The sequence below is a fragment of the Sus scrofa genome, chromosome 10 (genome assembly GCF_000003025.6).
Source record: "Sus scrofa isolate TJ Tabasco breed Duroc chromosome 10, Sscrofa11.1, whole genome shotgun sequence".
Lineage (NCBI taxonomy): Eukaryota > Metazoa > Chordata > Mammalia > Artiodactyla > Suidae > Sus > Sus scrofa.
In genome coordinates this window covers 32,321,394-32,348,867 of record NC_010452.4, presented here as the reverse complement: position 1 = coordinate 32,348,867, position 27,474 = coordinate 32,321,394, and the positions used below count along the sequence as shown (strand labels likewise).

General features: G+C 42.4%; 1 protein-coding gene across 1 annotated transcript in view; it reads left to right on the top strand.

Annotated features, from left to right (window-relative positions):
• The window catches only part of DNAI1 (dynein axonemal intermediate chain 1), an 80,272-nt gene that overhangs the window by 6,577 nt on the left and 46,221 nt on the right, over positions 1 to 27,474 (top strand). The gene's annotated exons all lie outside the window — the stretch shown is intronic.

Below are 27,474 nucleotides of genomic sequence, written 5' to 3'. Positions count from 1 at the left end.
GTGGGTTCGATTCCTGGCCTCAATCAGTGGGTTAAGGATCTGGCGTTGCCATGAGCTGTGTTGTAGGTCGCAGATGTGGCTCAGATCTGGTGTTGCTTTGGATGTGGCATAGGCTGGCGGCTACAGCTCGGATTAGACCCCTAGCCTGGGAAACTTCCATATGCCACAAATGTGGCCCTAAAAAGACAAACAAACAAAAAAGAATGGGTGCAAGGCCAGACAAGATTCTTAGATATTCAGAGATTTTGAGGCTGATGACCGGGCCTTGGATCCACAGAAGAAAGGACAGGAGGAGGTGAGCAGAATCTAAGCGAAGGTGGTACCTATCTGCACATCCAAAGTAAGATGCTCACTCTTGTGACCCTCTTCCTCGGTGTCATCCTCACATCGTTAACATCCTCATCCTCTTATCTTCCTCAAGCCCTTTACTTTCTAAATATTTCTTAAATCAGGCCACTTTTCTCATACTGCCACCTCCCTAGCTCAGCCTACACTCATCTTTCAGAAGAGCGCTGTAAAAGCCTTGTAACTATATCCCCCTCATCCACTCGTATCCCTTCCAATCCATTCTCTACACTGGATCAAGGGATCTCTTTTCAAACTGTCAATCTGGTTATGTCATCCCCCACTCAGAACCCTTCAGTGACCTCCTGTTGCTCTTAGAAGAGGGACCAAATTTTTAAATAACCCCCAGGAGCTTGCATGAGCTGAGGGCTGCTTGGGTCTCTAAGACTTAACTTGTACCACTCTCCCCCTGTTACTGCAATCCTTCAGTTCTACGCGTTGTCCCTTCTTTCTGGAACACTCTTCATGCCTTCCCTCACACATGTGCTCACTCTTAAGATTCTGGGCCAGGAGTCCTGTCCTGGTGCAGTGGAAATGAATCTGACTAGGAACCATGAGGTTGCGGGTTCGATCCCTGGCATCGCTCAGGGGTTAAGGATCTGGCATTGCCGTGACCTGTGGTGGAGGCCGCAGACACAGCTTGGATCCCATGTTGCTGTGGCTGTGGCTGTGGCATAGGCCAGCAGCTGTAGTTCCAATTAGACCCCTAGCCTGTGAACCTCCATATGCTATGGGTACGGCCCTAAAAAGAAAAAAAAAAAAAAAGATTCCAAGCCAAACCTCAATCCCCACAACTGCCTTAACACTCCTGCCCGTTTCATGAAGAGAGAGTTAAGTTTCTGCTATTATGTGGTCTCATTGCTCTTGATCCTTTCACCCACAGCATGCATCCCAGTCTGTAATGATTCACTTGTTTGTGCAATTATTTGATTATTGTTTGTCTCTCCCAGTAGACTATGAGCTCCTTGAGAGCAGGACCTGTGGGCGTTTTTGCTCACATTGGTATTGTCAGCTCCTGAACCAGTGGCCATCACGCTGGAAGCTCTCAGTGAATGATTATGGAACAAATGCTGGAGTGCGGTTGGGGCAGTAGCATCCAGTGCTATGAAAACACGTGGTAGGAGATCCTAACACTAATTCTGGGGGAATCTGGGAAGATTTCTAGGAGGAACACCATGATTTAAAGTATGGACAAGAGTCTAACATGTGGGAGAAGCAGCACTGACCAGGTTAGAAGATTACAAGGAAGAATAATGTCTTCTGGGGAGGAGTGTGTTTATAGCGAGTTTAAAGTGTTTATAGGTTATGTGGCCAGTCGTATTGCATTTGTTAATGAAGAACTAGACACAGCCGTTTAATAATTAAGAAATCAGGGAGTTCCCATTATGGCTTGGTGGTTAGCGAACCCGACTAGGAACCATGAGGTTGCGGGTTCGATCCTGGCCTTGCTCAGTAGGTTAAGGATCTGGTGTTGCCCTGAGCTGTGGTGTAGGTAGCAGACACGGCTCAGATCCCGCGTTGCTGTGGCTGTGGCGTAGGCCGGTGGCTACAGCTCTGATTCGACCCCTAGCCTGGGAACCTCCATGTGCTGCAGGTGCGGCCCTAGAAAAGACAAAAAGACAAAAAAAGAAAGAAAAAGAAAAAAGAAATTATTGGGGAACCTGGAAAGAACAATTTCAGAGATTAAAAACCAGACTGGGGAGTTCTCGTCGTGGCGCAGTGGTTGGCGAATCCGACTAGGAACCATGAGGTTGCGGGTTTGGTCCCTGCCCTTGCTCAGTGGGTTGATGATCCAGCGTTGCCGTGAGCTGTGGTGTAGGTTGCAGACGCGGCTTGGATCCCGAGTTGCTGTGGCTCTGGTGTAGGCCAGTGGCTACAGCTCCGATTCGACCCCTAGCCTGGGAGCCTCCATGTGCCGCGGGAGTGGCCCAAAGAAATAGCAAAGAGACAAAAAAAAAAAAAAAAACCAAAAAAAAACCAGACTGGATTGAGCTAAGAAAGGAGTAAAGGCCATGTAGACAGGATTTTTCTTTCTTTTTTTTTCTTTAAAGTATGACTTGAATATGTTATTGGGTTTTTTGTTTGTTTTTTCTTTTTCTCTTTGTTTTTTGCTTTTTAGGGCTACACTTGTGGCACATGGAAGTTCCCAGGCTAGAGGTTGAACTGGAGCTGCAGCTGCTGGCCTACACCACAGCCCCAGTAACGCTAGATCCTTAACCCATTGAGCCAGGCCAGGGATCAAACCCACATCCTCACGAATGCTACTTGGGTTCGTTTCAGCTGAGCCACAATGGGAGCTCCCTGTTTTTTTCTTTTTAAGATGCGAACATATTAAAGGCCAAGGGGAGGAGCATTTGCCTGCATAGATAGAGAAGTGGAAGACGAAGGAGATAAAATGAAGACTAGAGCCAAAGTGTCTGAGGAGGTGGGAGTGGGTCAGTTGTGGACAAGAGGTGGAACACACTGTAACGGAAGAGGGGAAGGGAGGCAGACACAGATGCAGGTGATGATAATTTAGAGGCCTAGTAACAGGAAGTTGAGAGAGTTTTCTCTTCTCTTCCTCTGGTGGTGTCACAGAATTCCTTCTGGAAGTGATAACTAGAAAACAAATCCTGCCATTGGCTGTTCGATTTTGTTATGATTACACTCATGCTATTTTCAGAGTTATGGTCTGAAGTTTGTCATGCACCATTATCAAATTACCAAACAGCTGTGAGGCCAGACGTTGGTCTCCTCCCCTGCTTACCATGGAGCCTAGTGCATCATTAGCCCTCAGCACACGCCAGGTACGCCATTAATAATGCCAGGGGTGTCTGGTGCTCATCCTTGGGCTTTACAGCATGCAAGCTGAGGCTGAAGAGCAGCTTGGGTTCTCCAGCTGTGAGCAAACCATATGAAACTGTTTTCTGCCAGTTGGGAATTGGTATGGAGTGTTCAATCTTTGCAAATGCAGAGACGGAGTTGTATGGAAGAAGCAAGCCAAGAACATGGCTGTTGATCAAACTTTGGTTTCACTGCTTCACATGGTGGGTTTATGTCTCTCATTTATCTCTCTTCTTAGATTTAAGAACCCTTGGAGTAAGACCAACTGAAACTTTTTTCTTCTTTAGCTGTCATCTTAGCTTCTGGTACATAGTAGATGCTTAATAAATACTGAATGAATAAATAATAACTGAATGAATTAGTTGATGAGTAAATAAGTGACAGATGGAAAGGTGTGCATTGCAATATTCAGAACCCTAACTTTTCTCTGGGCCTGCCTAAGAAGCAGCTCACGGCTTCTGCTGCTTCTTCTTCTTCTTTTTTTTTTTTTTTTTGTCTTTTGAGGGCCGTAACCACAGCATATAGAAGTTGCCAGGCTAAGGGTCGAATCAGAGCTGTAGCCACCAGCCTATGCCACAGCCACAGCAACTCAAGATCAGAGCTGCGTCTGTGACCAACCTCACAGCACATGGCAACGTTGGATCCTTAACCTACTAAGTGAAGCCAGGAGTCAAACGTGAGTCCTCATGGATACTAGTCACATTCCTTTCTGCTGAGCCCCTATGGGAACTCCAGCTCATGGCTTTGTTGTTGCAAAGCACCTAATTCTGTTAATTATGTATAGACCCTACTCCTGATGTTAAGCTTATTTTCCTGCTTTAGTTTTTACCTCGCATCCATTTTCTCATTTATTTTTTTCCATGTGTCATACATTCAGTCTCAAATCTTGCTTTGGAACAAACTGGAATGTAAATGGATAAAACAAATCTGCTAATCCCTGGACAGACACTTGGTTCCAGGCCTCTGTATGTTTGTTATGATTTTGTCCCATCTGCCTGGAATGCCAAGTCTTTCCTACTTCTCTTCCCTTTATGAACTTGGAAAACTTTAAGGTACCTATATTTTAGCTGAGCTCTGTAAGTTGCAAAGAACAGAGGCTTGCTCAGGTTACTTCAAGTAAAAGGGGGTGAACTGGTAAAGCAGAAGAGGCTTGTGGGTGGGTGTTATAAATACAGAAATAGCCTAGAACTGGAAAACTATTGGTTCTGAAACAGATCTAGGTACTAATTACTTTCTCCATATCGCTCATGGTCTTTCTACTTTTCTTAGCAATTATATCTCATTCCCTATTTTCATTTCCCAACCAGCCAACTTTTCTATGGTTTCTGGTCCCTCATTACTTAGTGTGTTTTCAGCTCATCATGACCACTCTGGCCTCTTCTGTCTCACAAGCCTCTCCACCAACATCTCCATCCATCCACTAGTTGTCTCTGTAGTCCCAGTTCAAACCCATAGAGGAGAAATGTGATTATCCCTAGCTTACCTGTTCATGCTAGGCTGTGATCAGGGAGGGACAAGATTCCATGACTCTAAGCAGCCAAAGCTGTGAGCAAGGCAATTTCCCTTAGAAGGAGTTATGGTCTTTCCTTGGCTCCTCTCATGTGAAGTAAGGTATCACTTGCTTTACTCCAAAGTAACCTCTCCACTGCTTCTGATACGTCTTTCTAGGGGTCAAATCGGAGCTGTAGCTGCTGGCTTTTGCCACAGCCACAGCAATGCCAGATCCAAGCCGCGTCTTCAATCTACACCACAGCTCACAGCAACGCCAGATCCTTAACCCACTGAGTAAGGCCAGGGATCAAACCCGCATCCTCATGGATATTAATTGGGTTTGTCAACCACTGAGTCATGATGGGAACTCCAAGTTTTTTTTGTTTTCTGTTTTTTTTTTTTTTTTTTTTTTTTTTTTTTTTTTTTTTTGTCTTTTTGCTATTTCTTGGGCCACTCCTGTGACATATGGAGGTTCCCAGGCTAGGGATCTAATTGGAGCTGCAGCTGCCAGCCTATGCCAGGCTAGGGATCTAATTGGAGCTGTAGCTGCCAGCCTATGCCAGAGCCACAGCAATGCGGGATCCGAGCTGCGTCTTCAACCTACACCACAACTCACAGCAACACCGGATCCTTAACCCACTGAGCAAGGGCAGGGACCGAACCCGCAACTTCATGGTTCCTAGTCGGATTCATTAACCACTGCGCCACGACGGGAACTCCCTGTTTTGTTTTTTTAAATAGCATGTTTCTGCATGAATTTTAAAATGCATCACACTGAGGATGGGATTAAGATGGTGGAATAGAAGGACTGGAGCTCAACTTCTCTCCTAAAAACAACAAAATTCACAACTAAAGACTGAGCACTCTTCACCAAAATGGACCGGAAACCTTAAAAAAGATATCCTACTCCAGAAGAAAAAGAGGAGGCCACATCAAAAGGTAGGAGGGATGATTTTGCGATACAAACAACCCCATACCTCCTGGGTGGGAAGCTCCACAGACTGGAAACTAGACTCACCTACAGGAGTGAGAGTTCTGAGCCACACATCAAACTCTCACGTGTGGGGATCTGGCACAGGGAGAAAGAGCCCCTGGAGCATCTGGCATTGAAGGCCAGTGGGGCTTTTGCGTAAGAACTCCGCAGGACTGGGAGAAATGGAGACCCCTTTCTTAAAAGGCTCATACAGACTTTCATGGGCACTGAGTCCCAGGGCAAAGCAAAGTCTCCAAGGTAATCTTTGTCAAACCTGACCGCAGTTCTTGGAGGACATCCTGGGAAAACAGGGTGAATGTGGCTTGTTGTGAGGGAAGGACATTGAAAGCAAAGCTCTCTGGAATATCCAGCAGCAGTGCCTTTCTCTGCAGGTGGCCATTTTGGGAAAATCTGGCCCCACCCATCAGCCAGCTGCTGAGAAGCCCCAGGGCAAACAACAACCCAGGTGGGATCACAGCCCCACCCCTCAGTAAACAGGCTACCTAAAGACCCCTCAGGCACACAGCTGCCTCTAATCCCATCCAGAGACTAAGCCCCACCCACCAGAGTGATGCAATCGGCTCCTCCTACCAGGGGGCAGGCATCAGCCCCTCCCATCAGGAAGCTTACACCAAGCCCCCATACTGACTTTAGCCACAGGGGGGCAGACATCAGAAGTAAGAGAGGCTACAACTCTATTATCTGTAAGAAGGTCACCACACCAAAAACCTATACAAATGAAAAGACAGAGGACTATAACTCAGATGAGGGAGAAAGGAAAAACCCCAGAAAAACAGCTAAGCCATGAGGAGATTCTCAACCTCCAGGAAAAAGACTTTAGACTGTTGATGCTGAAGATGATGCAAGACATTGGAAATAAACTGGAGGCAAAGATGGATAACTTACAGGAAACACTGACCAAAGAGGTCCAAGATATAAAACTTAAACAAGAAGAGATGCAAAATACAATAACTGAAATAAAAAATTCAGTAGAAGCAGCTAACAGCAGAATACAGGAGGCAGAAGAACAAATAAGCGAGGTGGAGGACAGATTAGTGGAAATTATGGATGCAGAACAGAAAAGAGAAAAAAGATTGAAAACAAATGAAGAGAGTCTCAAAGAACTCTGGGACAACGTGAAACGCACCAACATCCATATTATAGGGGTGCCAGAAGGAGAAGAGACAGAAAAAAAATTCCAAGAGATAATAGCCAAAAACTTCCCTAACATGGGGAAAGAATCACTCACTCAAATACAGAAAGCACGAGTACCATATAAAATAAACCCAAGGAGGAACACCCAAGATGCATACTAATACGCATACTAATCAAACTGACCAAAATTAAAGACAAAGAGAAAATCTTGAAAGCAGCTAGGGAAAAGAAACAAGTAACATACAAGGGAACCCCAATAAGGTTATATCGGCAGATTTTTCAGCAGAAACTCTGCAGGCCAGAAGGGAGTGGCATGATATACTCAACGTGATGAAAGGAAAAAACCTCCAACCAAGATTACTCTACCCAGCAAGGCTCTCATTCAGATTTGAAGGAGAAATCAAACCTTCTCAGATAAGCAAAAGCTGAGAGAATTCAGCAACACTAAACCAGTCTTACAACAAATACTAAAGGAACCTCTCTAGGCAGAAAACAGCAAGAGAAGGAGGAAAGAAAAAAGAGCAGCAAAAAGAAATCCAAAGTAATTAATAAAATGGCAATAAGAACATGCATATCAATAATTACCTCAAATGTTAATGGACTAAAAGCCCCAACCAAAAGACATACACTGGCTGAATGGATACAAAAACAAGACCCATATATATGCTGTCATCAAGAGACCCACTTCACTTCTAGGGACACATACAAATTGAAAGTGAGAGGATGGAAGAAAATATTTCATACAAATGGGGATCAAAAGAAAGCTGGACTAGCAATACTCATATAAGACAAAATAGACTTTAAAATGAAAAATATTTTAAGGGACAAAGAAGGTCATTACATAATGATCAAAGGATCAATCCAAGAAGAAGATATAACAATTTTAAATATCTACACACCCAACACAGGTTCACCACCATACATAAGACAACTGCTAACAACCTTAAAAGGAGAAATCGACAATAACACAATCATAGTGGGGGACTTTAACACCCCACTTACAGCAATGGACAGATCAACCAGACAGAAAATCAATAAGGAAACACAGGCCCTGAATGAAGCATTAAACCAGATGGACTTAATAGATATTTATAGGACATTTCATATAAAAGCAACGGAATACACATTCTTCTCAAATGCACATGGAACATTCTCTAAGATTGATCATATCCTGGGCTACAAATCCAACCTCAGTAACTTTAAGAAAATTGAAATCATATCAAGCATCTTTTCCGACCACAACGCTAAATGACTGGAAATCAACAACAAGAAAAAAACTGCAAAAAACACAAACACGTGGAGACTCAACAACATGCTACTAAACAACCAATGGATCACGGAAGAAATCAAAGAGGAAATTAAAAAATACCTAGCAGCAAATGACAACGAAGTTACGACACTCCAAAACCCATGGGATGCAGCAAAAGCCGTTCTAAGAGGAAAGTTTATAGCAATACAAGCCCACCTCAGGAAACAAGAAAAAGCCCAAATAAACAAGCTAACTTTACATCTAAAGCATCTCGAGAGAGAAGAACAGACAAGACCTAAAGTTAGTAGAAGGAAAGAAATCATAAAGATCAGAGCAGAAATCAATGAAATAGAAACAAAGAAAACCATAGAAAAGATCAATGAAACAAAAAGCTGGTTCTTTGAAAAGATCAACAAAATTGATAAACCCCTAGCCAGACTTATGAAGAAAAAAAGAGAGGACTCAAATCAATAAAATTAGAAATGAAAAAGGAGAAGTAACAATGGACATCACAGAAATACAAAGGATCAGAGAGACTACTATATGCAACTATGTACCAATAAAATGGAAAACCTAGAGACTACTATATGCAACTATATACCAATAAAATGGAAAACCTAGAAGAAATGGACAAATTCTTAGAAAAGTACAATCTTCCAAGACTAAACCAAGATGAAATAGAATAGATGAATGGACCCATCACAAGAACTGAAATTGAAACTGTGATTTAAAAACTTCCAACATATAAGGAGATCCTGCTGAGTAGCATTGAGAACTTTGTCTAGATACTCATGTTGCAACAGAACAAAGGATGGGGAAAAAATGTAATTGTAATGTATACATGTAAGGATAACTTGATCCCCTTGCTGTACAGTGGGAAAAAAAAAAAAAAAAAAAAAAACTTCCAACAAACAAAAGTCCAGGATCAGATGGCTTCACAGGCGAATTCTATCAAACATTTAGAGAAGAGCTAACACCTCTCCTTCTGAAACTATTTCAAAAAATTGCAGAGGAAGGGACACTCCCAAACTCATTCTGTGAGGCCGCCATCACCCTGGTACCAAAACCAGACAAAGACTCCACAAAAAAAGAAAACTATAGGCCAATTTCACTGATGAACATCGATGCAAAAATCCTCAACAAAATACTAGCAAACCGCATCCAACAATACATTAAAAGGATTGTATATCATGATTAAGTGGGATTTATCCCAGGATGCAAGGGCTCTTCAATATCCGCAAATCCATTAGTGTGATACACCACATTAACAAACTGAAGAATAAAAACCGGAGTTCCTGTCGTGGCGCAGTGGTTAACGAATCCGACTAGGAACCATGAGGTTGCGGGTTCGGTCCCTGCCCTTGCTCAGTGGCTTAACGATCCGGCGTTGCCGTGAGCTGTGGTGTAGGTTGCAGACGCGGCTCGGATCCCACATTGCTGTGCCTCTGGCGTAGGCCGGTGGCTACAGCTCCGATTCAACCCCTAGCCTGGGAACCTCCATATGCCGCGGGAGCGGCCCAAGAAATAGCAACAACAACAACAACAACAACAAAAGACCAAAAGACAAAAACAAAAACAAACAAACAAAAAAAAACCATATGATCCTCTCAATAGACATGGAAAAAGCCTTTGACAAAATCCAACACCCATTTCTGATAAAAACCCTTCAGAAAGTGGGCATAACAGGAACCTACCTCAACATGATAAAGGCCATATACGACAAACCCACAGCGAACATCATTCTTAATGGTGAAAAGCTGAAAGAATTCCCACTGAGATCAGGAACAAGACAAGGATGTCCCCTCTCGCCACTACTCTTCAACATAGTTCTGGATGTCCTAGCTACAGTAATCAGAGAAGTAAAAGAAATAAAAGAAATCCAAATTGGAAAGGAAGAAGTAAAACTATCACTATTTGCAGATGACATGATACTGTACCTAGAGAATCTTAAAGACTCTACCAGGAAACTGTTAGAGCTCATCCACGAATTTGGCAAAGTCGCAGGATACAAAATCAGTACATAGAAATTGACAGCATTTCTATATACTAACAATGAAAAAGCAGAAAAGGAAATTAGGGAAGCAATCCTGTTTACCATCGCATCGAAAAGAATAAAATACCTAGGAGTAAACTTAACTAAAGAAACAAAAGACCTATACTCTGAAAACTACAAGCCACTGATGAAAGAAATCAAAGATGACACAAATAGATGGAAAGATATACCATGCTCATGGATTGGAAGAGTTAATATTATCAAAACGACTATACTACCTAAGGCAATCTACAGATTCAATGCAATCCCTATCAAATTACCAAGGACATTATTCACAGAACTTGAACAAAATATTTTAAAGTTTGTTTGGAAGCACAAAAGACCCAGAATAGCCAAAAACATCCTTAAAAAGAAAAACGGAGCTGGAGGAATCAGGCTCCCTGACCTCAGACTATACTACTAAGCAACAGTCGTCAAAACTGCATGGTACTGGCACAAAGACAGAAATATAGATCAGTGGAACAGGATAGAAAGCCCAGAATTAAACCCATGCACCTACAGCCAACTAACCTATGACAAAGGAAGCAAGACTATACAATGGAGAAAGGACAGCTTGTTCAATAAGTGGTGCTGGGAAAACTGGACAGCCACATGGAAAAGAATGAAATTAGAACACTCCCTAACACCATACACAAAAAGAAACTCCAAATGGATTAAAGACCTGGATATAAGACCAGACACTATCAAACTCCTAGAGGAAAACATAGGCCAAACACTCTCTGACATAAATGACAGCAACATCTTCTCAGATCCACCTCTTAGAGTACTGACAATAAAAACAAAAATAAACAAACGGGACTTAATCAAACTTCAAAATTTCTGCACAGCAAAGGAAACCCTAAACAACACAAAAAGACAACCCACAGAATGGGAGAAAAATCTTTGCAAGTGAATCGACTGACAAGGGATTAATCTCCAAAATTTATAAACAACTTCTACAGCTCCATACCCAAAAAACAAACAACCCCATCAAAAAATGGGCGGAAGATCTAAACAGACAGTTCTCCAAAGAAGACATACAGATGGCTGAGAAACACATGAAAAGATGTTCAACATTACTCATCATTAGAGAAATGCAAATCAAAACCACTATGAGGTACCTTACACCTGTCAGAACGGCCATCATCAAAAATTCTACAAACAATAAGTGCTGGAGAGGGTGTGGAGATAAAGGAACACTAGTACACTGTGGTGGGATTGTAAATTGGTACAACCACTGTGGAAAGCAGTATGGAGACTCCTCAGAAAACTAAAAATAGAACTACCATTTGATCCAGCAATCCCACTCCTGGGCATCTATCCAGAGAAAACCATGACTCGAAAAGACACATCTACTCTGATGTTCATTGCAGCACTATTTACAATAGCCAAGACATGGAAACAACCATCGACAGAGGAGTGGATCCAGAATATGTGGTACATATACACAATGGAATATTACTCAGCCATTAAAAAGAGCAAAATACCAGCATTTTTTGCAACATGGATGGACCTAGAAACTATCATGCTAAGTGAAGTCAGCCATGCAATGAGACACCAACATCAAATGCTTTCACTGACATGTGGAATCTGAAAAAAGGACAGATGGAACTTCTTTGCAGAACAGATGCTGACTCACAGACACTGAAAAACTTATGGTCTCCGGAGGAGACAGTTTGGGGGGTGGGGAGATGTGCCTGGGCTGTGGGATAGAAATCCTGTGAAATCAGATTGTTATGATCATTATACAACTACAGATGTAATAAATTCATTTGAGTAATAAAAAAATGGAAAAAAATAATAAATAAAAAAATATAGTATTGTTGGATGTGGTTAAAAAAATAAAATAAAATAAAATGCATCACACTTTATGAGTAACTTTTAAAGACTTTGGTAGAGGAGATTTATATTCTGGCCATGATGGAGCAGTTCATACTGGATTTGCCATCCCACTACAAACAACTGTAATCCTGGATCCAATATACAAAGCAACTGTTTTTTTTTTTTTTTTTTTTTTCTGTCTTTTGTCTTTTTGTTGTTGTTGTTGCTGCTATTTCTTGGGCCGCTCCCACGGCATATGGAGGTTCCCAGGCTAGGGGTTGAATCGGAGCTGTAGCCACCGGCCTACGCCAGAGGCACAACAACGCAGGATCCGAGCCGCGTCTGCGACCTACACCACAGCTCACCGCAACGCCGGATCGTTAAGCCACTGAGCAAGGGCAGGGACCGAACCCGCAACCTCATGGTTCCTAGTCAGATTCGTTAACCACTGTGCCACGACGAGAACTCCCAAAGCAACTGTTTTAAGCAACTCCTCAGGACAGTGACTCCTGAGGGAAGGAAAACACCCAACAAGAGTCACATATGTATCCTTACTTTCTGCCTTGGGTCAATTTCTTGATCTTGGCTCACTCGCGGAGAGAGACCCAAAGGAGAGCACAGTGATACCAGTGAGATAACCCAGTGTTGGAATTAGCAGACAATGACTTTAAAGCAGTTGTTATAAATATATTTATGAAATTAAAGAAAATTTTGACTTGACAGATGGGGAATCTAAGCAAAAACACAGAAACAATAGAAAAATAAATATCAGAAATAAAATTTATTGGATGGACCTAGTAGCAAGCATGTAGATGGATCCACTGAAATTATCCAATCTAAAAGAAAGAGAGGAGTTCCCATTGTGGCTCAGCAGTAATGAACCCAATAGTATCCATGAGGATGCAGGTTTGATCCCTGGCCTCGCTCAGTGGGTTAAGGATCTGGTGTTGCTATAAGCTGTGGTGTAGCCGTGGCTCAGATCTGGCATTGCTGTGGCTGTGGTGTAGGCTGGCAGCTGCAGCTCCAGTTCAACCCCTAGCCTGAGAACTCCCATATGCTGTGGGTGCAGCTCTAAAAAGACAAAAAACAAAACAAAACAAAACAAAAAAAAACAGAGAAAAACAAGATTTAAAAACAAACAAACAAAAAGCCTAGTGACCTGTGGGAATATGTCATATATGTATTTGAAACAGGTAAGTAGTTGGAATCCCAGAAAGAGAGGAAGAGGGAAAATAGTTGAAGAAATAATAGTCAAAAATTTCTTAAATTTCGTGGAAAACATTTGGTACTATCAGAAGCTCAGTGAGCCCCAAGCAAGATAAATACAAAGAAAACCACACTTAGGTCCCTTGCAGTCAAAATGCTGAAAGCCAAAGATAAAAATAAAATATTGAAAGTAGTCAGAGAAAAATGATACAATGCATAGAGTGGAATAATATGATCATGGCTGACCTATTGTAAACAAGTCAGAAGACAAAGGAACGTTAATGCACTGAAGACAATTACTGTCAAGCCAGAATTCTATATCCAGCAAAAATATCCTTCAAAAAAAAAAGGGCTAGGCAAAGCAATCTACAGATTCAATGTAATCCCTATCAAATTACCGATGATATTTTTCACAGAACTAGAACAAACAATCCAAACATTTATATGGAACCACAAAAGACCCAGAATTGCCAAAGAAATCCTGAGAAACAAAAACCAAGCAGGGGAAATAACTCTCCCAGACTTCAAGCACTATTACAAAGCCATAGTCATCAAAACAATGTGGTACTGGTATCAAAACAGACAGACAGACCAATGGAACAGAATAGAGAACCCAGAAATAAACCCTGACACCTATGGTCTATTAATCTTTGACAAAGGAGGCAAGAACATAAAATGGGAAAAAGAAAGTCTATTCAGCAAGCATTGCTGGGAAACCTGGACAGTTGCATGCAAAGCAATGAAATTAGAACACACCCTCACACCATGCACAAAAATAAACTCAAAATGGCTGAAAGACTTAAATATAAGACAGGACACCATCAAACTCCTAGAAGAGAACATAGGCAAAACACTCTCTGACATCAACATTATGAATATTTTCTCAGATCAGTCTCCCAAAGCAATAGAAATAAGAGCAAAAATAAACCAATGGGACCTAATCAAACTGAAAAGCTTTTGCACAGCAACGGAAATCAAAAAGAAAACAAAAAGACAACTTACAGAATGGGAGAAAATAGTTTCAAATGATGCAACTGACAAGGGCTTAATCTCTAGAATATATAAACAACTTATACAACCCAACAGCAAAAAAGCCAATCAATCAATGGGAAAATGGGCAAAAAACCTGAATAGACATTTCTCCAAATAAGATATACAGATGGCCAGCAAACACATGAGAAAATGCTCAACATCGCTGGTTATAAGAGAAATGCAAATCAAAATTACCATGAGATACCACCTCACACCAGTCAGAATGGCCATCATTAATAAGTCCACAAATAACAAGTGCTGGAGGGGTTGTGGAGAAAAGGGAACCCTCCTGCACTGCTGGTGGGAATGTAAACTGGTATAGCCACTATGGAGAACAGTTTGGAGATACCTTAGAAATCTATACATAGAACTTCCATATGACCCCACAATCCCACTCTTGGGCATATATCCAGACAAAACTCTACTTAAAAAAGACACATGCACCTGCATGTTCATTGCAGCACTATTCACAATAGCCAAGACATGGAAACAACCTAAATGTCCATCAACAGATGATTGGATTCGGAAGATGTGGTATATATACACAATGGAATACTACTCAGCCATAAAAAAGAACAACATAATACCATTTATAGCAACATGGGTGGAACTAGAGACTCTCATACTGAGTGAAATGAGTCAGAAAGACAAAGACAAATACCGTATGATTTCATTTATAACTGCAATCTAATATCCAGCACAAATGAACCTTTCCACAGAAAAGAAAATCATGGTCCTGGAGAATAGACTTGTGGCCACCGTGGGGAGAGGGAGGGAGTGGGAGGGATCGGGAGCTTGGGGTTATCAGATACAACTTGGAATGGATTTACAATGAGATCATGCTGAGTAGCATTGAGAACTATGTCTAGATACTTATATTGTAACAGAACAAATGGTGGAAAAAAATGTATACATGTAAGTGTATCTTGGCCCCCATGCTGCACAGTGGAAGAATAAATAAATTAATTTTTAAAAAAGGGCTAGGGAGTTCCCATAGTGGCACAGCTGAAACGAATCCAACTAGGAACCATCAGGTTGCAGGCCTTGCTCAGTGGGTTAAGGATCCAGCGTTGTTGTGAGCTGTGGTGTAGGTTGCAGATGCAGCTTGGATTTGGCGTTGCTGTGGCTGTGGTGTAGGCTGGCAGTTACAGCTCTGATTAGACCCCTAACCTGGGAACCTCCATATGCCGTGGGTGCAGCCCTAAAAAGACAAAAAGACCAACCAAAAAAAAAGGGATTAGGAGTTCCTGTGGTCACTCAGCAGAAATGAATTTGACTAGTAACCATGAGGACGCAGGTTTGATCCCTGGCCTCACTCAGTGGGTTAAGAATTGGGTGTTGCTGTGAGCTGTGGTGTAGGTCAAAAACACAGTTCAGATCCTGCATTGCTGTGACTGTGGCGTAGGTCAGAAGCTACAGCTCTGATTTGACCTCTAGCCTGGGAACTTCCACAGGAAATTCCAAGTATGGCCCTAAAAAAAAAAGGAAGGGTTAAAGAAATACATTTCCAGATAAACTAAAGCTGACAAAATTTGTCATCAGCAGAACTTCATTATAAGAAGTATGGAGGGAAATTCTTTAGGCTGAAGGAAAATAATACCTGATGGAAGCTCTATCTATGGGATGGACCAAAAAGTACTGATGATTGTAAATAAATTGCTAAAAATAAAAGACTAGATTTTTTTTTGCTTCGAATAATTTTCTCCAAAAGGCAGATAATTGTTTAAAGCAAAAACAGTACTATTGTAAGGTGGAGCTTATAATGTAAATAAAGTATGTGACAGTAATAGGGCAAAGGATGAAGTTATGATGGTAAATGGAATTAAGATGTTTTAAGATTATTACACTGTGAAATATGAAGTGGTATTTGTTCTTAGTAGACTATGGCAAGTTTAGGATGCATATTGTAAACCTTAGAGCAATCGCCAGAAAGTAATACAAAAAGGCACAGCTGAAAAGCCAATAGAGAAAATAAAATGAAACACTAAACAACTCAACACGAAAGAAGGCAGAATATGAACAGAGAAAGAAAAGCAAATGAAAGATAGAAAACAAAGAGCAATATGATAAAGACTACTTTCAAGTAAAAGGCAGTTTCTCAAGTGAGGCGGGGTAAAAGCAAGACCTAACTATATGCTGCTTATAAGCAACAGAGTTTAAATAAATGTAAAGTCATAGAAAGTTTGAAAATAAAAGACTAGAAAAATACACCATGCAAATAGCAAGCATTAAAAGAAAGCTGCAGAGCTGTAGTATTATCAGAACTAAGCAGGTTTCAAGACAAGGAGTATGTCCAAAGATAAATCGGGATATTTCATAATGATAAAGGGTCAATTTGAGAGGTGATATAAAATCACAAATGTGTACCTATCTACCTATCTATTAATAGCATTTCAGGATACATGAATCAAAAACTGGCAGGGCTAAAGAGAGAAATAGAAAAATATACAGTGATAGCTGGAGATTTTAACACTCTTCTCTTGAACGATATAGATCTGTTAACCAGCTTGACCTAATTAACATTTATAGAGCACTACACCTAAGAACAGCAATATGTTAAAAAAAATACATTAGTAGTTCCCATCGTGGCGCAGTGGAAACGAATCCAACTAGAATCCATGAGGATGCAGGTTTGATCCCTGGCCTCGATCATCGGTCACAGATGCAGCTCAGATCCTGCCATTGCTGTGGCTGTGGTATAGGCTGGCAGCTGCAGGTCCAATTCAACCCCTAGCCTGGGAACTTCCATATGCCTCAGGTGCGGCCCTTAAAAAAAAGGAAGATCATACACTGGGACCTACAATGAGTCTCACTACATTTAAAGAGATTAATAATTAAATCACGGATTTTAATTCAATTTGATTTCAACATCCATCCATGATAGAAAGCGTCTCAGCATACTACAGATAATTCAGCCAAAATGAAATTAAATTAAAAATAAACAGCAGTATCCTTAAAATCCCCAAATATTTAGAAATTAAAGATACACTTCTAAATGAAAAAAAAAAGTGTAAGGGAAATTAAAAAACATTTTTATTGGATGGTAATGAAAATATAACATCACAAATTGTGGGCTCATGCTAAAGGTGTGCTTAATGAAAAGGTATAGCTTTAAATGCCTATTTTAGAAAAGAAAGATTTAAAATCAATGTTCTAAGTTTCTACCTTAAGAAAATAGAAAAAGCTGAGCAAATTAAATCCAGAATAATAGAAACAAAATTTATCTAATAAATTCCATTTGCTCTATTAATTTGTTTATCTTATTGTTTTATAGAAACAATGAGAAAAACAATAGAGCAATAGAGAAAATTAACAATCATAAGTTGATTCTTTGAAAAGATTGATGAAATTGATAAAACTGCAAGGCTCATCAAGATAAAAGAAAACACAACAGCCAATATCAGGAATGAAAAATGAGCTATCACTACAGATTGTACAGATACTAAAAAGGATAATAAAGGAATATTAACACCATCGTAGCAATAAATTTAACAGCTTAAATGGAATAGACAAATAGTTTACCTTGACACGAAAAGAAAGGGAAAATATGAAGACTCCATACCTATATAAAGAAATGGAATTCATAATTTAAAACTTTTCCACAAAAAAACTCCAGGCCAAATGATTTCACTGATGAATTCTACCAGATATGTAATGAATAAATAAGACCAATCTTAACACAAAGTCTTACAGAAAATAGAGACAGGAACAAGTCCGAACTTATTTGATGATGTCAGCATAACTCTGATTTCAAAATCAAAGCTATTACAAGAGAAGGACAGACCAATATCCATTGTGAACATAAATGCATAAAATCTGACAAAATATTAGCAAACCTGTCCCCAGCAATATATAGAAGGAATAATATGTCAGACCAACTGGGGTTTATCCCAATAAGACAAAGTTAGCTTAGCATTAAAAACTCAAAGTATTTCTTCACATTAACAGAAAGGAGGAGAAAAATCATATGTCATCATGATAGATTCAGAAAAAAAAAGTTGACAAAACTCAACAGCCACCCACAAAAAATTAGAATAAGGGTCAAAAGGAATGATGTATGCCAAAGAGTTTGGTAAACTACAAGATGCTTTATAAATGGAAGGTATTTTTATTTTCAACCCTCTCTGTGACACCTGAGATTTATACCTTTCTTTCTGATAAAGGACTTAATGGGACCTGGACAATACACTTTTCAACTATTTAATAAATACCCTCAGAATGGGACTCAACTGCCATGCACCGCAGATCATGATAGAATAATAGTAACACCACCACTGCTACTTGAGGGCTTACTGAGTGCTGGGCTCTGAGTAAGGGTTCTCTTCATGCACTGTTTTATTTTATCCTCACAGCAAATCTGAGGAGGGCACTAATAGTTTTCTCTACCTTGTAAATGAGAGAGACTAAATACTAAATACTTTGCACATATAGTTCATGGTAGAGTTAGGAATCCAGCCAAGGCTTACTCTAGAGCTTCAGGTCTTTCTACCCCCTCACCCAGCACACCCTTGGCATGTGGAAATTCCCAATTACCAAGCTAGGAATTGAACCAGAGGCACAGCAATGACAATGCTGGTTTCTTAACCGCCAAGCCACCAGGAAACTCCTCTAGAGCTTCAGACTTTAAACTCCACCCTGCCTTACCTTCTGTAGCCTTGTCTGGGAAGGGTCCCATAGAGTTAGCTGGCTTTTTCCCTCTGGGCTTCCAGGGAGGCATGGACTTGGGTTCATGTTCCTTTTTTGCATTCTGAGCTCTGTGCTAACACTGCATTAATAGGAGGAAAAAAAACAAAAACAAACCTTCTTTAACTGTATTTTCTTGATTTTTAATATTCTTCTTTTTTTTTTTTTGGCCACACCCACAGCATGTAGAGTTTCCCTGGCCAGGGATACAACCCACACCACAGTTGCAACCTGGGCCACAGCTGTGGCAACATGGGATCCTTAACCCACCCTGCCACAGGGAATTCCTAAATTTTTTTTTTTTTTTTGTCTTTTTCAGGGCCGCACCAGTGGCATATGGAGGTCCCCAGGCTAGGGGTCAAATCCAAGCAGTAGCTACTGGCCTACACCACAGCCACATGAGGGGATTGGAGCTGAGCCTTGGACCTACACCACAGCTCACAGGAATGCAGGATCCTTAACCCACTGAGCAAGGCAAGGGATCAAACCCACGTCCTCATGGATACTAGTCGGGTTCGTTAACCACTGAGCCATGACAGGAACTCCTGATTTTTAAAATTCTTTTTTCATTCTTTTTTTTTTTTTTTTTAGGGTGGCACCTGCAACATGTAGAAGTTCCCAGGCCAAGGGTCGAATTGGAGCTGAGCTGCCAGCCTACACCACAGCCACAGCAACGCGCCAGATCTGAGCCGCATTGCAACCTACACCAAAGCTCACAGCAGTGCAGGATCCTTAACCCACTGAGCAAGGCCAGGGACAGAACCCACATCCTCATGGTCACTAGTTGGGTTCGTTACCACTGAGCCGCAATGGGAACTCCTCTCACACACTCTTAAGTTTAAGTAAGTAGATGGGTCATCTATTTATGTAACTTGCTTTTTTTTTAATTTAACAGTAAAAAAGCTTGGAGAGCTCTCCATAACAATACATAAAAGTTTACCTCAATCTTTAAAAAGATATGCATAACATCCCATTGAATGGCCATACCATAATTTTAGGCCCCTATCAATGAATAGATTTTTCTTCCCATTTAAAAATATTATTTAAAAAAATGCTGGAGTTCCCGTCGTGGCGCAGTGGTTGACAAATCCGACTAGGAACCATGAGGTTGCGGGTTCAGTCCCTGCCCTTGCTCAGTGGGTTAACGATCCGGCGTTGCCGTGAGCTGTGGTGTAGGTTGCAGAGGCGGCTCGGATCCCGTGTTGCTGTGGCTCTGGCGTAGGCAGGTGGCTACAGCTCCGATTCAACCCCTAGCCTGGGAACCTCCATATGCCGCGGGAGCGGCCCAAGAAATAGCAACAACAACAACAACAATAACAAAAAAAATAAAAATAAAAAATAAAATAAAAAAATGCTGCAGTAAGCAATTTTGTATATACATCTTTGCATGTATTTCTATAGGAAGAATTCACGAAAGCAGAGTTTCTGAGTTGAGGGGTATCTGCATTTACAATTTTGGCAGCTATTGCCAAATAACCCTAAAAAAGTTTGCATCAGTTGGCATTCGCACAGGAGTGTGTGTTAGTGCCTGTTACCTTTCATCTAGTGTTTCAAAATGTTGAGGTCGCTTTCAGCTGTGCTTACTGGACACTTTCTGTAAGCTTTAGAGCTACAGTAGGCTCAGGGGTTTGAAATGTAGTCAGTGTAGATGAAGGAAGATTTGTCGGTGAATTACTATTCCTTTGAGACTAAGAGCTTTTACCCTTTTAGAAAGGGAAACTGCAAGCTGGTGAGGTATTTAGTTTCAATTTAGCTTAATGGAAACCTGTTAGTGAGTTTTAAAATAAAGACCAAGACAACTGAAATGTAAACGAAGTCTCCTGGGCCCCAGGGAGGAGGATGCGGCATCTGTGGGTCTGCTTCCAAGAGCTGCTCCTTCCAGGAACAGATGTGTTTCAGCATTGAACTCTGGCGTGGACCTGCAAGCTGCTGAAGCCTGGTCATCCCTAGGGCAGGTGCTTCCTAGGAAGCAGTGGGCCACATGGATCCTGTGTGGCTTAGGGCAGAGCGGGGTCTGGATATGGGAATGAAAATGCTACCAACTATCATTTATTGAGCACAAACTCTGACCAGGCACAACACTGTGCACTTTACATGAACTGACTCATTCAACCATCATGACAAGGCTATGACTGTCTGGAGAGGGTATTTTAAGGGGCCCATGTAAAAGATAAGGACACTCAAGTTCAATGAAGACGAGTAACTTGCCTAGAGCCATAGACCCAGCAGATGGCGTGAAGGGACTTAAACCCAGGTATGGTTGACTTCAAAGCCCATATTTGGGGCCCCTGGCTACATCTAATCACACATACCTGTTTTTGTTTTGTTTTGTCTTTTGCTTTTTAGGGTTGTACCTGCAGCATATGGAAGTGCCAAGGATCAGGGCTGCAGCTGCCAGCCTAGGCCACAACCACAGCCGTGCAGGATCTGAGCCATCTACGACCTACACCACAGCTCATGACAATGCCAGATCCTTAACCCACTGAGCAGGACCAGGGATGGAACCTGCATCCTCATGGATACTAATCGGGTTTGTTACTGCTGAGCCATGACAGGAATTCCACATACATATTCTTTCTTTTTTTTTTTTTTTGTCTTTCTGCCTTTTCGAGGGCCACACCCACGGCACATAGAGGTTCTCAGGCTAGGGGTCTATTTGGAGCTGTAGCTGCCAGCCTACACAGAGCCACAGCAATGTGAGATCCGAGCCACGTCTGCGACCTACACCACGGCTCACGGCAATGCCGGATCCTTAACCCACTGAGCAGGGCCAGGGATCAAACCTGCAACCTCATGGTTCCTAGTCGGATTCGTTAACCACTGAGCTATTACGGGAACTCCCCACATACATATTCTTTAAATATTATAGCTTCATGATAGGGAGCAGCTCAAGAATTTTCAGTCTCCTTACTTACCCCTAAAATATGCTCAGGGACAAATGGGTTGCTTACACTGTTCAGTAGGGCAAATACCCAAACAAGTCTAAGTGCAGGTAAATGCCCAGTAGGTGGCAATAATCATCATCTACTACACTGCCCAGAATTTTCTTTTCCTTCCTCCCTCCCTCCCTTTCTCCCTCTCTTCCATTATAGTTGATTTGCAATGTTGAACTAATTTCTGGTGTACAGCAAAGTGACTCGGTTATACATATATATCCCAGGACACTGGATATAGTTCCCTGTGCTATACAGCAAGATCTCACTGCTTATCCATTCTAAACATAATATTTTGCATCTACTAACCCCAAACTCCCAGTCTATCCCACTCCCTGCCCTCTCCACCTTTGCACCCACAAGTCTGTTCTCTCTGTCCACGAATCTGTTTCTGTTTTGTAGATAGTTTTATTATTTTAGACAGAATTCTCATTTTCAAAGCACTCTTCCATGGCTGTGGCAGGAAGACTGTTGGAAATGAGATGAATGCTGTGCTAGAGAGTTTGGATTCATCTCATGACTGGTGGGTAGGCTTTGGAGGCTTTAAATAAGGAGAGGGGTCAAATTTATACTTTAGGACGATCACTTTTCGTGATTAAGAGTTTGGGTTCAGGAGTTCCTGCCATAGCTCCACGGTAAGGAACCTGACTAGCATCCATGAGGACTCAGGTTCGATTCCTGGCCTTGCTCAGTGCTAAGGATCCGGCATTGCCATGAGTTGTGGTGTAGGTCACAGACACATCTTGGATCTGGCGTGGCTGTGGCTGTGGTGGAGGCTGGCAGCTACAGCTCTGATTTGATCCCTAGCCTGGGAACCTCCACATGCCACAGGTGCGGCCCTAAAAAGACATAAATAAATAAATAAATGAGTTTGGGTTCAAATCCTGGTCACCTTTGGGTCAGTTGTTTGATCAGTGTCCCCATCTGTAAAATAGGAATAATGATTGCTCCTTCCCCATAGGGTGGTTGTGAAGATTAAGTGAGATAATGCACATAATCTGCTTAGTAAATAACTGGCCTAGAGAAAGTGCTCGATAGTTGAAAATGATGACAGGGATAATTATCATGGGATTTCCCTTGTGGCTCAGTAGATTAAGGATCTGGTACTGTCACTGCTGTGGATGGGGTTGCTGCTATGGCAAGGGTTCAATCCCTGACCCAGGAACTTCCATATGCCACAGGTGCAGCTAAAAACAAAGAAAAGTAATTATTAGAGTGGAGAGGAAGTAGAGTTAGGGAAATCAAATGTAGTTCAGCAATAGACAGTAAGGGCCTGAATTAAAGGGGTATAAACCGAGAGGATAGTTATACAAGATATTAAAGTGGTAGAATTGCTAGACTTTGAAATATGATGCTCGTAAGAGGGTGAGGAAAAGGCAGGTATCTCTTTGATGGCTCCCAGTTTCCAACCTGGGTGCCTCTGAATGGTGGCACTCTTGAGTGAGATAGGAAATACTGAAGGAGATGGAAGTTTGGGGTGGAAAAAGAATATAATGATTGGGGTGGAAACAGACCATAATGAGATTGGTTTTTAAAAGATACTGAGTTTGAGTACTCTGTCCTCAATCTGAACCTGAGGTTCTAGGAAGTCTAAGGTATAGAAAGAGATTTGAGGGAGTTCCTGTTGTGGCTCAGTGGTTAACGAATCTGACTAGGGACCATGATGTTGCGGGTTCAATCCCTGGCCTCGCTCAGGGGGTTAAGGATCCAGCGTTGCCGTGAGCTGTGGTGTAGGTTGCAATGCGGTTCGGATCCCACATTGCTGTGGCTGTGGCGTAGGCCGGTGGCTACAGCTCCGATTCGACCCCTAGCTTGGGAACCTCCATATGCCGCGGGAGTGGCCCTAGAAAAGGCAAAAAGACAAAAAATAAAATAAAATAAAATAAAATAAAATAAAAAGAAGAAAGCGATTTGAGCTTCATCATAAGGTGGAAGATGAAATCTATGGGCAGGGATAAGAGCACCTAAGGGGAGAGTGGAGAACTAGAAGCCTTAGAGAGGTCAAGCATACATTCTTGGAGGTGATCAAGGATATTGAGAAAGAACTGTTGGAGAGGCTGGTGACATGGAAATGGAGGCAGAGAAGTTTCAAGAAGGAATGCGGGACCCCTCAGCAAAATCAGATCCTGTAAGAGAACCGATAAGTGGCCTCTAGGCAGCTGAGTTGTTATCAGTTCCTGCCATGAGGATGCTCACACCAAAATCTGTGATGATGAGAATAGAAAACAGCTCAAGGATGAAGGAGTTCAGGCTGGTACATCTGTTATCCCACTGATCACTAGAGTTACTCCCACTACCACGGTGGTTGGGTGCGGGGCGTGGGGTGGTCCTTCTTCCTGCCCCTACTCCTCCATAGGCTCCTCCCTTGACTTCACAGAATGCCTTATTCAAGAGTAAAGGATATTCTTTGGTCAATGAATTAGAACTGTGGACCTTGTGTACAGGTATAATGGAATCACTTTTCATACAGAGAAATGATCACAACACTGTAATTCAACTAGACTTCAAAAAAAACTTTTTAAAATGAGAAAAAAACGAAAAGAATGGTGGACCTCCTTTGCTGGAATCTCCAAGCTGCCCCTGATGTGCACTGCAGTATTATGTTTCTTTTCATAACACCGCCCCCTTTTGCAGACCAAACCCCAGAGACGACAGTGTCTGTTTGAAGACACATTTCATCCTTCCTCTCACAGCAGCCCGTGCTTGTGGTGGTGATGGGAAGTGGGCCAGAGCCTTGCTCAGAGTTAAGACAGGAAGAGTAGAGGGAGGTGGGAGAAAGGTCCGGATTAGATAATGGACTGGCAGAGGCTAGTTGGGTAGGATTTTGTTTGGCAGAAATGGTGGCGGGGGGGAGATGGCAGGAGGAAGGGTGAAAGCCACAGTGCAGAGGTGAGAAAGCCGAGGCCAAGCTCGGCAAATGTGAGTAGCCTCGATTTCAGAGGGGTGGGCAGGCAGGCTGGATCGGAGCTGTGGGGCCAGATGATAGAGTTCTGAGGGCCAGAGGAGGGACGGCAGGCTTTCTTCTTCTGTGGTTAGACAGCTTCTGGGAGGAACCGTCAAAAGCTTTTCAGGAATTCAGGCTTGTCTGTCTCAGGCTTCTCCTTCTGGAAGACCAAGGGCCCAAAGTGGCAGTCTGACATTCAATCTCCTTTGCCGTGGTTGGGAAGTCAGGGCTGTAGCTGACTTCATTGGCCTGTTTTGCATTTATTATAGTGTGGCTTTTATAGTGTGTTAATTGAAATATTTCCAACTGCCAAAAACAATTACACTCAAATTGCCTTGTCAGTTCTTTTATTGCCAGATAAATGTTTTACAGACATATTTACGGGGGGCAATGGTAACTGGATCTCGTTTTCTATTTAAGGCTGGCAGTTGGGTTTGGGGTTTGGCCCTCCAGTGCTCTGTCGTGGGCCAGAAATCTGTTGGACGTTGTGACACTTTTATCCTGTTACCTTAGGGATCAGAGGCTCTTCAAAGGAAAGCAGCTTTCTGGCTCCTGCAGCTTAGCCTCAGAGAAGGGTTCCCATCCCTGGGAACCCTGGCAACCTGGCAGAAACTGAATCCGGCTGCCGCCCTACCACCAACATTCCCAGCCCTTCTCCCCCTCCAACTCCCCTGGAATCCCTTTCCTCCCCCCACCACCAAAGCCTCTCCCACAGACCCTGCCAGGGAGGCTGTAAGAGCCCTTCCAGTCTGACTCCCTCACTTTGCATTTGAGAAACCAAGGCCCAGAGACCTACCCAAGATCACACAGGCAGTCAGCGAGCGCTGAGAGCCGAGGTCTCTGCCGGGTGTGCTGAGCTGCCACCAACATGTGCCCTCCAGCCTCTCCGCTGCCCTGACCCCTCCTTCAGGGCCCTAGACCTGCTTCTTCCAAGAGCCCCTCCCTCCATCTCTGGCCTCCACTGATCTCCCTCTTGCTCCATCACCTGAAACAACTGCTCAGTGCATATATACTGAAGGGGTTTGGTTGGTTTGTTTGATGGAACATTTTACCGTCTCTGCCATTGCTCTGCTCCTGCCAGTGTACGTGCTGTTTTCTTCTTCTGAAAAAAGCCTCTCTGAAAAGTACTGTCTCCACTTGGACTACCCATACTTGTCTCTTGATACTGAGCTATGAAATAGCCACCTCTGGGAGCCTTTCTTGTGCACCTGGGCTGGGTAGGTGCCTCTGCGCCTTCCTATAGCACCCTGGGTGCACATGTCTCTATTGCTGGCACACAACAGACTTTCAAAAGAACATGTGCTGATTGGGGTTAGTAGATGAGAACTATTACATTTAGAATGGATAAGCAATGAGGTCCTGCTGTATAGCACAGGGAACCATATCCAAGCACTTTTGATAGAACATGATAGACGATAACAGGAGAAAAAGTATATATATATATATACTCCAAGCCCTGAACTAACTCCTAAGTTAAAAAAAAAAATACTCTGAGTGAGTGGGTCACTTTGCAGAAATTGACAGAACACTGTAAATCAACTATAATAAAATTTTTTTTGTCTTTTTTGGGCCATACCTGCAGCATATGGAGGTTCCCAGGTTAGGGATCCAATTGGAGCTGTAGCCACTGGCCTACACCACAGCCACAGCAACACCAGATCCAAGCTGCATCTATGACCTACACCACAGCTCACGGCAATGCCAGATCCTTAACCCACTGAGCTAGGCCAGGGATTGAACCTGCGTCCTCATGGATACTAGTCGGGTTCGTTAACCACTGAACCAAGATGGGAACACCTAAAAAATTTTTTTTAAAAGAACATGTGCTGAGTGAGTGGGTAAATGATGAGCAGTGATCATACTTGTTTGTCCTCCGTGGATCCCGAGCACATTGGGGTAGGGACCTCGTCTCTCTCCATCCTTGTCCTACTGTTCAAGTTAGTCCCTGACCCAAAGGTAGATGCTCAACAAATGTTTATCAAGTTGAATCAAGCATGCTGCTCTTAGGAACATAACATTTTGGCATGTTAGAACTGGAAAGTCATCATATCCAACCTTAATGCATTTTACCGATGAGGAAGCAAGCCTGGAGAGGAAAAACATTTTTTCCCAGGATCATGATTATTAATGGTTTGGTGGCATTCATTTATGTATTTGATACGTACTTTGAACACCTACTATGTTCAGAGACAGCAGTGTACAAAACGAAGTACCCAAACGTTCATCCCAAACAAGTGTTCACGAATATAATCTGCCCTCAAAATCCCCTTAATGCCTAGTACAGAGATGAGCGCTTAGTATATATATATATATATATATTTTTTTTTTGGTCTTTTTGTCTTTTCTAGGGCTGCACCCACAGCATATGGAGGCTCCCAGGCTAGGGGTCTAATTGGAGCTGTAGCCACCAGCCTACACCACAGCCACAGCAACGTGGGATCCGAGCCATGCCTGCGACCGACACCATAGCTCACGGCAATGCCAGATCCTTAACCCACTGAGCAAGGCCAGGGATAGAACCTACAACCTCATGGTTCCTAGTCAGATTCATTAACCACTAAGCCATGACAGGAACTCCTATTTTTGCTACCATTGTATCTCTAGTGCCTAGAGCATACATTTTTTTCTTTCCTTCCTTCCTTCCTTCTTTCTTTCTTTCGTCATTTTGCCTTTTCAAGGGCCACTCCCGAGGCATATGGAGGTTCCCAGGCTAGGCGTCTAATCGGAGCTGTAGCCGCCAGCCTACACCACAGCCAGAGCAACGCAGGATCCAAGCCACATCTGTGA